At 38.0% G+C, this 16,199-nt stretch overlaps 1 long non-coding RNA gene across 5 annotated transcripts in view; it reads right to left on the bottom strand.

Moving 5' to 3' along the window:
• LOC128250710 (uncharacterized) overlaps positions 1-16,199 on the bottom strand; it is a 353,509-nt gene that overhangs the window by 195,235 nt on the left and 142,075 nt on the right. For all 5 annotated transcript variants that reach the window (XR_016238436.1, XR_016238437.1, XR_016238434.1 and 2 more), the window contains exon 3: positions 7,012-7,117. This is a non-coding gene — a long non-coding RNA (uncharacterized LOC128250710). The remainder of the gene's footprint in view (positions 1-7,011; positions 7,118-16,199) is intronic.

Genomic DNA, 16,199 nt, shown 5'->3' with positions numbered 1-16,199 from the left:
TGTGTATAATGAGAGTTTAAAAATTGATGAAACCATGATATTCTGTTGATGTGATGACCTAGCCTTCTATATCTACATTCATTTCTAAAATGTACAATAGTATTATGCGGAGGTGCAATGGCCCAGTGGTTAGGGCAGCGGACTCGCGGTCATAGGATCACGGTTTCGATTCCCAGATCGGGCCCAGTGAATGTTTATTGAGCGAAAACACCTAAAGCTCCACGAGGCTCCGGCAAGGGATGGTGGTGAACCCTGTTGTACTCTTTCACCACAACTTTCTCTCACTCTTACTTCCTGTTTCTGTTGTGCCTGTAATTCAAAGGGTCAGCCTTGTCACACTGTGTCACGCTGAATATCTCCGAGAACTATGTTAAGGGTACATGTGTCTGTGGAGTGCTCAGCCACTTGCACGTTAATTTCACAAGCAGGATGTTCCATTGATCGGATCAACTGGAACCCTCGACATCGTAAGCGACGGAGTGCCAACAAATAGTATTATGCAATTTATAGCATACACACAAGCGTAGACATGTAAAATGATTTATTAAACACTAAAATAAATGATATTTGCATGATGTTGGCTGCAAAACTGTTGGTATCCTGTAGATTTCAACTGGTGAAATAAATATATTCATCTAAGATCTTCTGACTTAATTTATCTTAATACATAAAACAGAGTTCTGGTGGGTGTGTGTGTGTGTATGTGTGTGTGTGTGTGTGTGTGTGCGTGTGCGTGCGTGCGCGCGTGCGTGCGTGCATGCGTGTGTATGTGTGCATATGTTCCTTATGGATTCAAGAACAGAGTTGCCAATTTTGGCTTATGAGGTATCAAACGATTCAGAAATCTTTTGGCTACCAAATAACTACAACAACTCTTTTGCAAAACAAAACTTTTTTACTACAAAAATCACCTTCAAAAAGAGGTTGGGTCAAACAATTTTGAGGTCTTTAGCTAAGGGAGGCAACTCTGCCTGAATAACCTTTATCGATGCTCGATTTAACAACAACTGTATACACACACAAACATATTAGGTGCTAGAATGACTGTGTAGGTGAGAAGCTTGCTTCCCAACCACATGGTTGGGAAGCATTATGAGTGGATTTGGGAGACAGAAACCCTAACCCTAACCACATAAGCTAGTTTTCCACCACATTTCTTAAGAATCATGGTCTTGGTTTCGGGACCATACATGTCCAGAAACTGAGGTTGGGGGTAAGCAAGGGCATGTTCCCTGTAGAAAATCCAGGTCCAAAAAAGCCTCATGGCAGCAAAGGAGAATGGACACCAGCCAGCCCAAAGGTTGTGGTGGGCTGCACGTGCCTACTTTGGTTGCTATGGCATTGAGGTAGATCCAGCCACCCCCGTTAATGGGGACAAAACCCAGATTTAAAACACTGGATGATGATTATGTGAATATATATATGCATATGTATATATAAATACATATGTATATATATGCATATATATATATATGCATATGCATGCATATATATATATATATATATATATATATATATTAGTTTATGTATATATTAATATTATCTCTGTTATTAAAACTTTCGATAATTTAAATATATTAATAGTTACCCGAGGTAGCAAAATTACACTAAAAAACAAGATGTCACAGCCGTTTTACAGGTAGAGATACCAAGTTAAAGTGATACATTTTGAGAAGATATGGATAATAATAAATGGAGCAAAACGCATGTCAATAAAAGTTCCTTTAATTCCTACACATGTTTCGAAATAAATGAGAGTTACATGGACCATGTAACATCTCTACTCGTAAGTTACCCTATCATTTCGTTTTTGTCTTGCTATTACATGTTTTATTATGAACTCCCTGAAGAGAAATAAATGAGGAACCCCAACAGCTCTTTCTTCTTTGTGAAAGAAATCTCATTTATTTCGAAACATGTGTAGGAATTAAAGGAACTTTTATTGACATGTGTTTTGCTCCATTTATTATTATCCATACACATATATATATCATCATCATCATCATCATCATCATCGTTTAACGTCCGCTTTCCATGCTAGCATGGGTTGGACGATTTGACTGAGGACTGGTGCAACCGGATGGCTACACCAGGCTCCAATCTAATTTGGCAGAGTTTCTACAGCTGGATGCCCTTCCTAACGCCAACCACTCAGAGAGTGTAGTGGGTGCTTTTACGTGTCACCCACACGAAAACGGCCACGCTCGAAATGGTGTCTTTTATGTGCCACCCGCACAAGAGCCAGTCCAGGGGCACTGGCAACGATCTCACTTGGCTTGCTGGGTCTTCTCACGCACAGCACATTTCCAAAGGTCTCGGTCAGTAGTCATATATATATATATATATATATATATATATATATATATGGATTTTTAAAATTTTTTTATTATAGTTTCAGCTTAGAGCTGCGGCCATGCTGATGCACCGCCTTGTTGCTACACTGTTATTACAGGGAGCCTCTTACAATTTGTGGCACTTGGTGAAGAATGCCATTTGATTTAGCAACCCTCATTTCCACCTCCTGCCACGAGGTAGATTCATCTGGGACTCTCGACAGGAAGAGGTCCAGCTTTGATTTAAAAAACCCTACATCATATATATATATATATATATATATATACATACATACATAATATAAATAATATAGATATATCTGTATATACATACATATACATATATATATAATACAAATGATATGTGAGTATATGCATATATACGTACATGTATGTACATACCTACATCTACATGTATATATAGATGCATATCTGGGTACAGGACGTCACAAAAAACGTGGACAAAATGAAAAATAGAACATAAACAGAGCACAGAAAACACACAGGCCACATAGAGAACATTTCCTTCATCAGCTGCCACCATACTAAACTAAGCGTTTCGAAACATATATATATATATAAATTTATTAATAAGGGTAGAAATTGACATTAATCAATTAAAACCAGTGGTCTAGCATATTAAAAAAATCCAAAGATTAAAATTATATTACATACAAAAATCATCTGACCACGAAAAATAAGTTCTCAGTAAAATTTTTACTGAGAACATATTTTTCGTGGTTAGATGATTCGCCATCTATTTCTAGCATATAGGAATCCACTTTTGCTGGTCATTCCTCTTATTTTTGTGTATATATATATATATATATATATATATATATATATATATATATATATATATATATATACATACATATATGTGTGTGTGTATATATATATATATATATATTTATACATGTTTACATACATACATATATATATATATATATATATATTCAGAGAGAGAGAGAGAGAGAAAGAGAGAGATGGCAGGGGAGTTTTAGTAATGAAAGCAGGGAAATAGAACTCAACACATATGTTTTTTATTAAAAATCACAGAAGTAGCAAAATGTCTCAAGGGTTGAAAATCTGTTTGTCTAGCTGTCTGTCTACATGTCTATCTATTTATCGATCTAAACTGCCCAACAGACAGACAGTAAGACAATCACACAGACAAAAAGAATATGTAAGCCTCACACACACACATGTACATGCACAAATTCACACATACACAAACAATTGCACAAACACACACACGTGCACACACACCTTCACACACATTGATGCACGCCACACGGACACACAGAGGCACACACACACACACACACACACACACACACTTCTAATCAAATGCATTTAGCAAGTGAAAAAGAAAGATAATAAGGATTTACATAAAGATGGAATACAGGACATTCATCCATAAAAATAACTAATTTCTTCACTCATTTCAGAGTTACAAATGAAATTTCACTTTGCATATTCTTTCCTTTCCCTCTCAACCTGAGGCTTTATCTCTCCCTCCCTCTCTCACTTTATTACAAATGTGTCTGTGTTTGTGTCTGTTCATTTATGCGTACATGTAGATATGTATGTATATGCAGGTAATATATGGATTTCAAATTCTATGCAAGGAGCAGCCATTTTTGAGGTTTTAGTTAAACAAATCAACCCCAGGACTTTTTTTTAAGCCTGGTATTTATTCTATCTGTCTCTTTTGCCAAACCACTAAGTTATGTGTTGTAAATATGCCAACACTGGTTAAGGACAAACACAGACTCAAAAACACACATACACACACAGGCTTCTTTCAATTTCCATCTATCAAATCCACTCACAAGGCTTTGGTTAGCCCAAGGCTTTGGTTAGCCCAAGGCTTTGGTTAGCCCAAGGCTTTGGTTAGCCCAAGGCTTTGGTTAGCCCAAGGCTATAGTAGACACTTGCCCAAGGTGTTACTCAGAGGGACTGAACCTGGAATCATATGATTGGGAAGCAAGCTTCTTACTGCACAGCCATGCCTGTGTCAATGCATAGGTAAGTGCAGAGAGTCAAAGAACAAGAGAGGTGAGGATATATATGTGTGTGTGTGTGTGTGTGAGAGAGAGAGAGTCATCCATAGGGTTAAGCCCTTTATGGGTGCAAAACCATTGGTCACTATGACCGGTCATATACTTTACTGTATACAGATATATATATATATATATATATATATATATATATATATATATATATATATATATACACATACTTTCGTGAGTATACAATATATATAAGCTATTTCAGGTCCCGCTTCATATTATAATAATAATATTAATAGCAGAAATGGTCCAAGAGACAAAACACAACATGAAAACTGAATTACGAAAGATACTGGAGAAGAAATGGAGAAAAAAATCACTTCAATACCCTGCAAGGATTGACAGAGAGGAAGTGAACCTAAGTAAAAGCCAACAATAGCTCAAAGGCCCTGGACTAAAAGCCAAAACAGAAAGAAGGACTGATTCTCACTGCACAAGACCAATGCCTGACTACAAACAATTACAGAAACGAAATAATGAAAACAGGCCTCAACACCAAATGCAGAATGTGCAACCAGCACAATGAGACAGCTGACCACATCATCTTGAGCTGCCCAGTCCTTGCCAAGTTTGAAAATGTACACAGACACGACAAAGTAAGCAGTTATATCCACTGGACAATATGCCAGCATTACAACATCAAAACTGACAGCAGATGGTATAAGCATTAGCCAAGCAAAGTACAAGACAACGATCAAGCTACAATCATCTGGCATATGCTGGTTCAAACTGACTGAGAAATAAAAACTAATTGCCCAGACATAATAGTCAAGGACTGGGGGGAAAAATACCAGCTTACTGATATACTTTGCAGTCCCTTCTGATCAAAATATTGTCCAAAAAAGAAGTAGAGAAATAGTCAAAGCACAAAAAGACCTTGAAATCGAAGTATTCAAAATGTGGAGCATGAAGGTAAAAACAATACCAATAATAATTGGAGCAATGGGCATGATAAAAAAAAACACATGAACAAAAATGTAGAAGCTGTACCTGGATCCTCAACCCTACACACTGTCCAAAAAATAGCCCTGCTAGGAACAGCCCACATCCTACGCTAGACAGTATCAATCCAATAATACAACCTATACAAAACAACCCAGAAAACTAAAGCATTACACACACAATACAAGCAGCAACACAACAAAAGACCGTTCCAAGGAAAACTAACACAATACAGCCCCAGGAAGAGTTTGCACACTCCAAACAGCAGGAAAGAACACACAATGCTGCACACACCCCAGCAACATGGAGGTGTAGCAGGTGATGCAGTAGAGATTTGCTTCAATCTACCAAATACTGAACATTTATATGATGATGATGATGATAAATAATCCATCTAATATATATGTGCTTTAGGTCTCTGGCTGAGATCCAGTTGGAAGATGAAATAAAATGCAAATTAATTGGAAAATAATAATAATTCTTTCTGCAACAGGCACAAGGCCTGATATTTGGGGGTGAGGGAACTAGATGATTGCATCGACCCCAGCGCTTATTTCATTGACTCCAATAGGATGAAAAGCAAAGTTGACCTCGGCAGAATTTGAACTCAGAATGTAAAGACAGATGAAATGCTGCAAAGCATTTTGTCTAGCGTGCTACCAATTCTACCGACTCACTGCCTCCTCCCCCTCCTCTTGCTCCAGTAGCAGCCACAACAACAAGAAAGAATAATAACCTTTGTTGATGTAGGGAGAGATTAACCATTACTAATGACTTCAGTTCTTGAGTGGTGTTTTCCTTTAGCAATCCCAAAAACATAAACGGCAAAGCCAACCTTGATAGGAATTCAAATCAATTGCAAAGAACCAGAACAAATTCTGCAAAGCATTTTTCCAAATCATTTTATACTAAATGTACAAACAATGGAATATCAATATGGAAGACCACAGGAAGAATAGGGTAAATATATGGAAGGAAAAAGGGAAGGGATGCAAGAAATTATGGACCTATTACTTTAGTGTGAAGGCACATGGACAAGTGGTAAAGGTATTTGGCTGTTCACAATCGCAAGTTCATGAGTTCAATTCCTTGAGCAAGACATTTTATTTTACATTACTACAGTCCACTCAGCTGGCAAAAACAAGTAGTATCAATATTTCAAAGGGTCAACGCCTTTGAGAACTACATTAAGGGTTCAAATGTGTGTGGAATGCTCAGTTTCTGACAGACAGAAACCGTGGAGAGCTTATTGTGTGTGTGTGTGTGTGTGTGTGTGTGTGTGTGTGTGTGTGTGTGTGTGTGTGTGTGTGTGTGTGTGTGTGTGTGTGCGTGTACGTGCGTGCATGCGTGTGTGTGTGTGTGTGTGTGTGTGTGTGTGTCTTCATTCACATTGCTTTGTATTGTTCGTGCATTATTTTGTAGAACCAAGATTTTGATGATGTGATTGTTTATTTTGAAAATGACATTGTAGGGTAGGTGTGAGAGGCCAGATATGGTTGGTTTGAACATAAAACAGGCCAAATATTTTGGCTGGATATGGCTGGTTTAAATGCTAGAGGGTTAAAGTGGACAAAGACAGAGCTACAGGGATTGGCTTAAATGAGGAAACTGCTCTGAATGCATAACACACATTAATGAAATTAATACCAGGTTCTACTTACCAAGAAGGGAACAAAGCAGAGGTTTTTTATTGCAGAAGACACCCTTGGTGCTGTAATTTCGGTGTTTGAAAATCTATGCCATGCATAGTGAGGAAAGACTCTGCACCTAAAAATATCAAATAACACAGTGAGAGATTTCAAGAATAAATGGAAGAAAGAAAGGATAGATAACTGGAAAGAGAAAGATCTACATGGTCAATTCATTCAACAAACTGAGAATATTGGAAGGAAAGAAAGCTAGTTTTATGGCTGAGAGATGGGAAACTGAATTGCTAATTATAACTACTCAGGAACAAGCCATTTGACAAAGATTGGTGAAAAAAAAAAGTCAGAAATCAAATACAGAATGTGTGGAAAAGGAGGCAAAAGTATTAACCCTCTTCAAAGTAAGTGGATTACAGAAGCACAAAAAGAGCATGTTTGGGCCAGTAAAAGAGTGTATCAGAATGTTAGCCAAATCTGTGGATCAGAAGTGATAGAAAAGTGGTAGGAACATAAGCTAGAGGCTGTCATGGTGAATGGTAACAAAAATTTATAGGATTTTTCCACATACGATTGAAGCAAGAAGACCAGATATGACTGTAGAGGCATTCCGTTGCTTACGACGTCGAGGGTTCCAGTTGATCTGATCAACAGAACAGCCTGCTCGTGAAATTAACATGCAAGTGGCTGAGTACTCCACAGACATGTGTGCCCTTAACGTAGTTCTCGGGGATATTCAGCGTGACACACTGTGACAAGGCTGACCCATTGAATTACAGGTACAACAGAAACAGGAAGTAAGAGTGAGAGAAAGTTGTGGTGGAAGAGTACAGCAGGGTTTGCCACCATCCCCTGCCAGAGCCACATAGAGCTTTAGGTGTTTTCGCTCAATAAACATTCACAACGCCCGGTCTGGGAATCGAAACCGCGATCTTAAAACCACGAGTCCGCTGCCCTAACCACTGGGCCATTGCACTTCCACTGACTGTAGAGGAGAGAAAGCAGAAAGAAGAAACAATACAGAATCACTGACTACACAATCCCATATGAGAGTAGAGTAAATACCAAAGAAATATCAGGACCTAACCAGAGAGAGGAAGAAATTGTGGGAGACAAAGGTGACAACTGTTCATATGGTAACAGGTCCACTTGGTACAACATTAAGTGCTACCTAAAAAGCTGAAGAATAGTGAAACTGAATCACACATTGTCAACCTGCAGAAAAATGAGATCTTGTATTCCGTAAAAATCCTCAGAAAGATTCTTGAGTTTTGAGAAGGCATGTTATCACCAAACCCTGGGATAATATCATGATACCCTTGCTAATTAAATTAGCAATAGCTTTTGTATAACAATAACAATAATAATAATAATGGATGTAGTACCAGGCAGTGGCTCTCATGGCTTCTCATCTTAACTGATTGGAAGTGTTATCATCTACATTGTTTTGTCTTGGTATAAAAAGATGGGCTACAGCAAATATTCTGCTCAATGCCACAGATTTGCTTGTCAGTTGTTTGACCTTAACCAGTTGAGCATGTCCTTTAGTGGCTAATGATATGTACATCTCTGATCGTGAGCAGAAGTAGTGGGGAGCATCATAGCCATGTGTTGAAAGGAATTCTTTGGGGTTTGAATAATTCACTTTGGAAACATGAGTGTTTTGTTCATCCTCCTTAAACAACCCTTATTCAGGGACCTTCTGAGCGGGATGGGCTACTCAACCTGAAGGAAATTCTAACTGGACCCCACCTGCAAGGTCATGCACTGTCTATCTTGATATGAGATCATCATGTCAAGCACATATGGTTGTAATGCAGGTGCCTAGTAGACCCTTACTAGATTGGTGGTCATGATGGGTATAATGGGCTTTGTATATTTTACCCCACAAGTGTCATTTTGATGGCATGCACTGCTCTCTCACTCAATAATAATAATAATAATAATAATAATAATAATAATAATAATAATAATCCTTTATACTGAAGGCACAAGGCCAGAAATTTCAGCTCCAGTACGCAACTGGTACTTAATTTATCGACCCCGAAAGGATGAAAGGCAAAGTCGACCTCGGTGGAAATTGAACTCAAGACATAAACATGGACAAAATACTTAGTGGCATTAATGGAGTGGGAGGAAGAGGAGGAGGAGGAGGAGGAATACTGATTATTCCTTTAATTGGCCACAAGGGCCGAAGACATTGAGAACAGCACAAAACATTGGGGAATACTTGTTTCAATGTTAGCAAAGATGAATTTATATTGAGTGAAGGTGCCTGGAAGGTAAAATCAGATTGACATCAGGTCGGTAGCCATGTCAAAACGGTGAAACCCGTTGGGAAATTTACACAATTTAATTATAACTGATTTCTTCCAATAACGAATATAACTTTACCATCACCACCACCACCACCACCACCCCCACCCCCACCACAACAACGACAATGACATATACTACAATCACCACTACAACCATTACATAAGCATATTTGAAGCAAACCTAACACCACCACCACAACTACCACCAATACCATCATGACAACAACCACCACTGCCATTACCACTACAACTACCACCACCACAACTACTACCACCACAACTACCACCACCACAACTACCACCAGCACAACTGCAACTACGACCACCATGATAACTACCACCAACACCACCACAACAACCACCACCACTACCACAAACATACTACAAGCACCACTATTGCTATTACTACAACCTGCACCACAACAGCACCCAACACCACCAAAACTTCAACAGTCACATACCACAATCACCAATGCTATTAATAACACCACCACCCCTCCCCATTGCCTCCATGCCTCCAAGCACCACTAATATACTACAACCAACAGCACTCCTATCATCTTACACAACGCGCATCAATCATCATTACTTATGATATTCACCACTACCACCTCAATAACTCCGCACAACCACTACCGCTATGATCAACACTTCAACGATCACCTTTACCATCATCGTCACCACCACTACCACCAACCCAATCACCACTACCATTACTGCTAGCAATTTCTAATGTTTCAAACTTTGAAGGAAAGTACAGAATGGTGACGATATCGTTAGCCTGACAGCATTTTAATTATAGCACAGAGACGGAGAGAGAGAGAGAGAGAGAGAGAGAGAGAGAGAGAGAGTGAGAAAGAGAGAGTGACAGAGAGAGAGTGACAGAGAGAGAGAGGGAGAGAAAGGTAAGCCTAAATGCACACACATACACATACATATATAAGGCCTGAAAGCATACACCTAATAACATATATATATATATATATATCACACACATACACACACACATATAAATATATATACACATATACACACACACACATATAATATATATATATATATATATATACACACACACACACACACACACACAAACACATGTAATGTGTTTGTGTGTGTAAAGTGCAAGCATGACTGTGTGGTAAAAAGTTTGCTTCCCAACCACATGGTTCCAGGATCAGTCCCACTGTGCATGTGTTTGTCCTCCTCCATCAGACCTTAACAACTGGTCTTGGTGCGTTTAAGCCCCTGTAACTTAGTCGTATGGCAAAAGGGACTGATAGAATAAGTAGCAGGCTTTAATATATAAATGCTAGAGTCGATCTGTTCAACTAAAATTCTTCAAGGCAGTGCCCCAGCATGGCCACAGTCTAATGAGTGAAACATGGAAGAGATAGACAGGTAAAATATAGACAGGTAAAATTATAATATAGACAGGTAAAATTATAATATATATATATATATATATATATATATTATAATTTTCCAGAGGATGGTAGTTGTGGTGGTGGTAGTAGTTGTGGTGGTGGTAGTTGTGGTGGTGGTATTAGTGGTGGTGGTGGTAGTTGTGGTGGTGGTAGTTGTGGTGGTAGTAGTTGTGGTGGTGGTAGTTGTGGTGGTGGTACATGAAAATTTAAAAGTTGAAAACCTTATAATATATATATATATATATATATATATATATATACACACACACACACATAAGTCATAAATGACAGTGAAATACTTTGACGAAATTTTATTTAACGATAAAAAAAAATTCTAACATCACAACAAATTGTTTCCTAACTTAAAAACATGAAAATAATCTATATTATTATATTTAATAATAAATAATAAATACATTACTTACATGGTTGCATTAACGCAAAATGCAAAAATTCCTTCAAAATAATGCAGAATTTAAGCTATGTTATCAATATATTTTGTAGAATGAAACACAACGGAGCTTTTCTTATGAGTATTAGCAGATTACTTGAATCTATATACTGTGACATATATATATATATATATATATATGTATATATATATAGTATCATTCGAGTAAAAGCCCCATAACATGTATTTAAGAGCTTTAATGTTGTTATTTGTCTATCACATGTTATCCTACAGTAAGGCATATTCTAGAACCGGGTACACATGCAGAACTCCTCTTTGCGTAAGATTAATACAAGGATACTATAAAATGAGGATGGAAGAGATCCCTACATTTGGTTCTGCACCTTACACCAGCTTTAAGCTGCTGAGTTTATATTCACATACCATTACACAGGATTATTCTTTATAATTACTATATATTCTTTTATTCTTTTACTTGTTTCAGTCAGTTGATTGTCTCCATGCTGGAGCACCACCTTTAGTTGAAGAAATTGACCCCAGGACATATTCTTTGTAAGACTGGTACTTCTATTGGTCTCTTTTACCAAACCGCTAAGTTATGGGGATATAAACACACCAATACTAATTGTTAAGGTCTGGGGGACAATATATAGCACCTATATGGTTGAATATTCCTCAGCAACAGTCATGTGCAGGCACTTCATTGGGCGGAATACAATTATTTTTTTTTCTTCTTTCTTGATACTGTGAATAACTCAAAGGTTGCCTTGTTTCTGTTATTGTTGTTGGTGGTGTTATTGTGATGTCATTTATACAGTTGTTTGCATCCATGAAACCTGATAATCTGATTGGTGGAAAGCTATGTACATTGTACACCCATTGTACACCCAATGAAGCACCCACACACAGCTGTGGTGGACAGAAATTAAAAATTGGGAGGGTCATTACGTCAACAATAACACATGCACTGGTTCAGTTCCACTTCTTTGTTATCAGTCAATTGGTTTTATATATATATATATATATATATATATATATATATTATACACACACTCATTCACATATACACACAGAGATAGAGGCAGAGAGTCACATACATAAAAACACGCATAAAAATCACACATACACATATGTAATCACATAAATACACACATATATAATCATATAACCATACACATAACTTACACAATAACACGTATGCTAAATCCAGACACACACACATACACAAGCCACACACACACATACATAATACAGAATATATATATAACACCAGCCAAACATACACACATAAACATACACATGCACACATACAAACACTTACAAACGCACACACATTTACATAATACAAAACACATACATAATATACACACATACACACACACATGTATACCCACACACATAATACATATACACAGAGGTATATGTGTGTGTATATATATATATATATATATATATATATATATATAAATACATAAATACACACACAGTGTTTCCATTAACCTAATTAGATGTTATATCTGTCAATGACCAAAACTGCAGCTGTTGCAGTCATTTTGCAACTGTTTAAGACACACACTGCACATTATTAATATGTACATCTTATCTGTGCTACCACCACTAACACCACCACCAACACTGTTGCTCTTACTGCAGCTGCTGTTAATGATGATGATGATGATGATGAAGATGATGATGATGACGAGAATGATGATAATGATGGTGGTGCCGGTTCTGGTGCTGGTTGTAGCGGTGGTTGTGGTGGTGGTGAAACAATGATGATGATGGTCTCGGTGCTGCTGCTAATGATGATGGTGGTGGTGGTGGTGGTGGTAGTGAAACAATGATGATAATACATTATTTACAATGGATGGCTCAGTGTCCTCACCTTGTTTGTTGTTACCACAACATTTCAGCTGGTGTACTCTCCAGCCTTCATCAGGTGTTCTGGTGGAATTTTGAACCCAACCCTTTATTTGACTAATGGGATACACTGTTCTTATTCCTAAGATGCTATTTTTCTGTTGATATTATTTTTCAAGTCCCTGCCTGGGACTGAACTTAGAATCCTAGGGTTAGTAGCCTGCACTGTTATCCACTATGCTATATGTCCGTGGGCATATAGCGTAATGGAAAATAATATCAACAGAAGAATAACATCAGTAACATACCTCAGGAATGAGAACTGTGTACCCCATTAGTCAAATAAAGGGTTGGGTTCGAAATTCCACCAGAACACCTGATGAAGGCTGGAGAGTACACCAGCTGAAATATTGTGATAACAACAAGGTGAGGAGATCTATCCGTCCATTGTAAATAATGTACATAATTCCTCATCTCAAAAAAAATATAGAATAGTAATGATGATAATGATGGTTCTGGTGTTGCTGCTGCTGCTACTGCCACTCATGATGATGTTAGCGGTGATTATGATGATGGTGGTGGTGGTGTGGTGGTAGTGATGATGATGATGATGATGATGATGATGATGATGATGATGATGATGAGAGTGGCAATGAGGGTGATGGTGGTGGTAATGTTCGTGGTGATGATAAAGATGGTGATGATGGTGGTGGTGATGAAAACAAGTGATGATGAACAGGATAAAGATGACGATGACAGTGATGATGATTAAAATGATGATGATGATAACAATGGCTGTGATGATGATAATGATGATGATGATGATGAATGACAAGGCCAGAGGTGCAATGTGCATGCAATGACAGACAGTCGCTGGGCCTTCCAGGTGCAACAACGAACTGAATAATAAATGGCGATGTTAACACTGATGAAAATAGTTATGATGACAGTGAAGCAGATGATATATATGACAGTAATAGTGGTGGTGGTGGTGGTGGTTTTCATAGTGGTTCTTGTCAATATACCAATGATGTTTATAGTAGTGGTGATGATGATGATGATGATGATTGCAGTTGTGTATCTATCAGATCGAAAGATCGTATAAAGACTCCTTCTCTCTCTCTTCATTGTTGTTTGTTGTTGTTGTCATTGTTGCTACTTAACCCCAGGTTAGTTCTGATAGAATACATCCCCCCCACCACCACCACCCTATTAACAAATGCATTTCCAACAGTCTCACCATCCGTCTTATTTTTGGTCTTCTTATAGACCTCCATGTCAGGGAATGGAGGAATAACACAACGCATGGCTGTGTGGTAAGAAGTTTGCTTCCCAAACACATGGTCCCAGGCTCAGTCCGATTGCATGGCACCTTGGGCAAGTTTGTTCCACTATAGCCCAAGCTAACCAAAGCCTTGTGAGCGAACATAGTAGAGGGAAACTGCAAGGAAGCCAGTTACATACAAATATGTGTGAGTGTGTATGTATAGAGGCAGACAGACAGACAGATAGACACCTAGATAGAAATACAGTCAGGCAGGCAGACAGACAGGTAGATTGATAGAAAAATAGATAGACAAGCAGACACACAGACAGATAGATATAAATAAAATGAAGAATACAAGTGAGGTTTCACATTCACAACAGCTGTTTTGGCAGCATTTTATTGATGTACTCTTTGATCACATCATGGCAAAAGCCCATCATCATCCAGTAAATCTTAAACATATAAACAGGTAAGGTTGAAATAGCAGTGACTACTTCACCAACAATCATAGTGGAACAAGATTTAGATATAGGTGTATGTATCTATATATATATGTGCATGTGTGTATGTGGTGGGGGGGTATGTCTCCTAGCCCTGTGATAGTCATAAATGAATGTTAACATCATGCGAGGATTGTCCTTCCATGCAAAACATGTCTAGCCATGGGGAAATATTACCTTACTTGAAAATAGGTGAGGCTTTACTTCAACTTAATGTGGCAAGCTGTTATACCATACCAAACATTCACGAAAACTTTAACCTTTTAGCATTTAAACCCACAACTCTACTTGGTTTACATTAAAACTGACCAGATCCTGCCCCTCACACTTGCACTACAATGCCATCCTTAAAATATACAAACACACCATCGAAATCGTGAAGCTACTAGATAATTCATGATTAATTCTAAACAATGTGAATCAATAAACAACACTTTTGACAAAGAAATCTGAAAGCTAAAGAGTTAAACTGGTCATATCTGGCCCAATTATTCTACTTGTTTTATGTTCAACTGGCCAGATCCAGGCTCTTACACATACCCTACAATGTCATTTTTAAAATAACCAATCACATCACTGAAATCTCAATGCTTCAAATATAACGCATGATTATTTCGAAACAATATGGATAACATTTGACAGAATAATCTGAACACCAAAGGGTAACAGTTGTGGGGTTCCATTTCCAGCTGACTGGGGAACCTACCACCACCACCACACCCCCATAATAATTTAAGGGATTATATTAGATTTTGCCAACCAAATGGATTAACCTTTTGGAGTTTAAACCAACCATACCAGGCCCAAATACTCCATCTGCCTTATGTTCGAACTGGTCAGATCTGACCTCTCATACCTATCCCATAATGTCATTCTTAAAATAACCATTCATATCATCAAAATCTTTGAGCTTAGATATAATATTACTCTTTACTCTTTTACTTGTTTCAGTTATTTGACTGTGGCCATGCTGGAGCACTGCCTTTAGTCGAGCAAATCGACCCCAGGACTTATTCTTTGTAAGCCTAGTACTTATTCTATCGGTCTCTTTTGCTGAACCACTAAGTTACGGGGACGTAAACACACAAGCATCGGTTGTCAAGCGATGATGTGGTGGCAAACACAGACACACACACATATATATATATATACATATATACAATGGGCTTCTTTCAGTTTCTGTCTACCAAATCCACTCACAAGGCTTTGGTCGGCCCGAGGCTATAGTAGAAGACACTTGCCCAAGGTGCCACGCAGTGGGACTGAACCTGGAACCATGTGGTTGGTAAGCAAGCTACTTACCACATAGCCACTCCTGCACCTATATATGATTAATTCAAAAACAAGGTGGATAAATAAGCACTGCTGTTGACAGAGTAATCTAAATGTTAAAGGGGTTTTTTTACAAAGGGGATCAGTAGA

The sequence above is a fragment of the Octopus bimaculoides genome, chromosome 25, assembly GCF_046866305.1.
Source record: "Octopus bimaculoides isolate indiv1 chromosome 25, ASM4686630v1, whole genome shotgun sequence".
Lineage (NCBI taxonomy): Eukaryota > Metazoa > Mollusca > Cephalopoda > Octopoda > Octopodidae > Octopus > Octopus bimaculoides.
The sequence above is the reverse complement of the archived record's forward strand: the minus strand, read 5'-3'. Positions and strand labels throughout refer to the sequence as shown.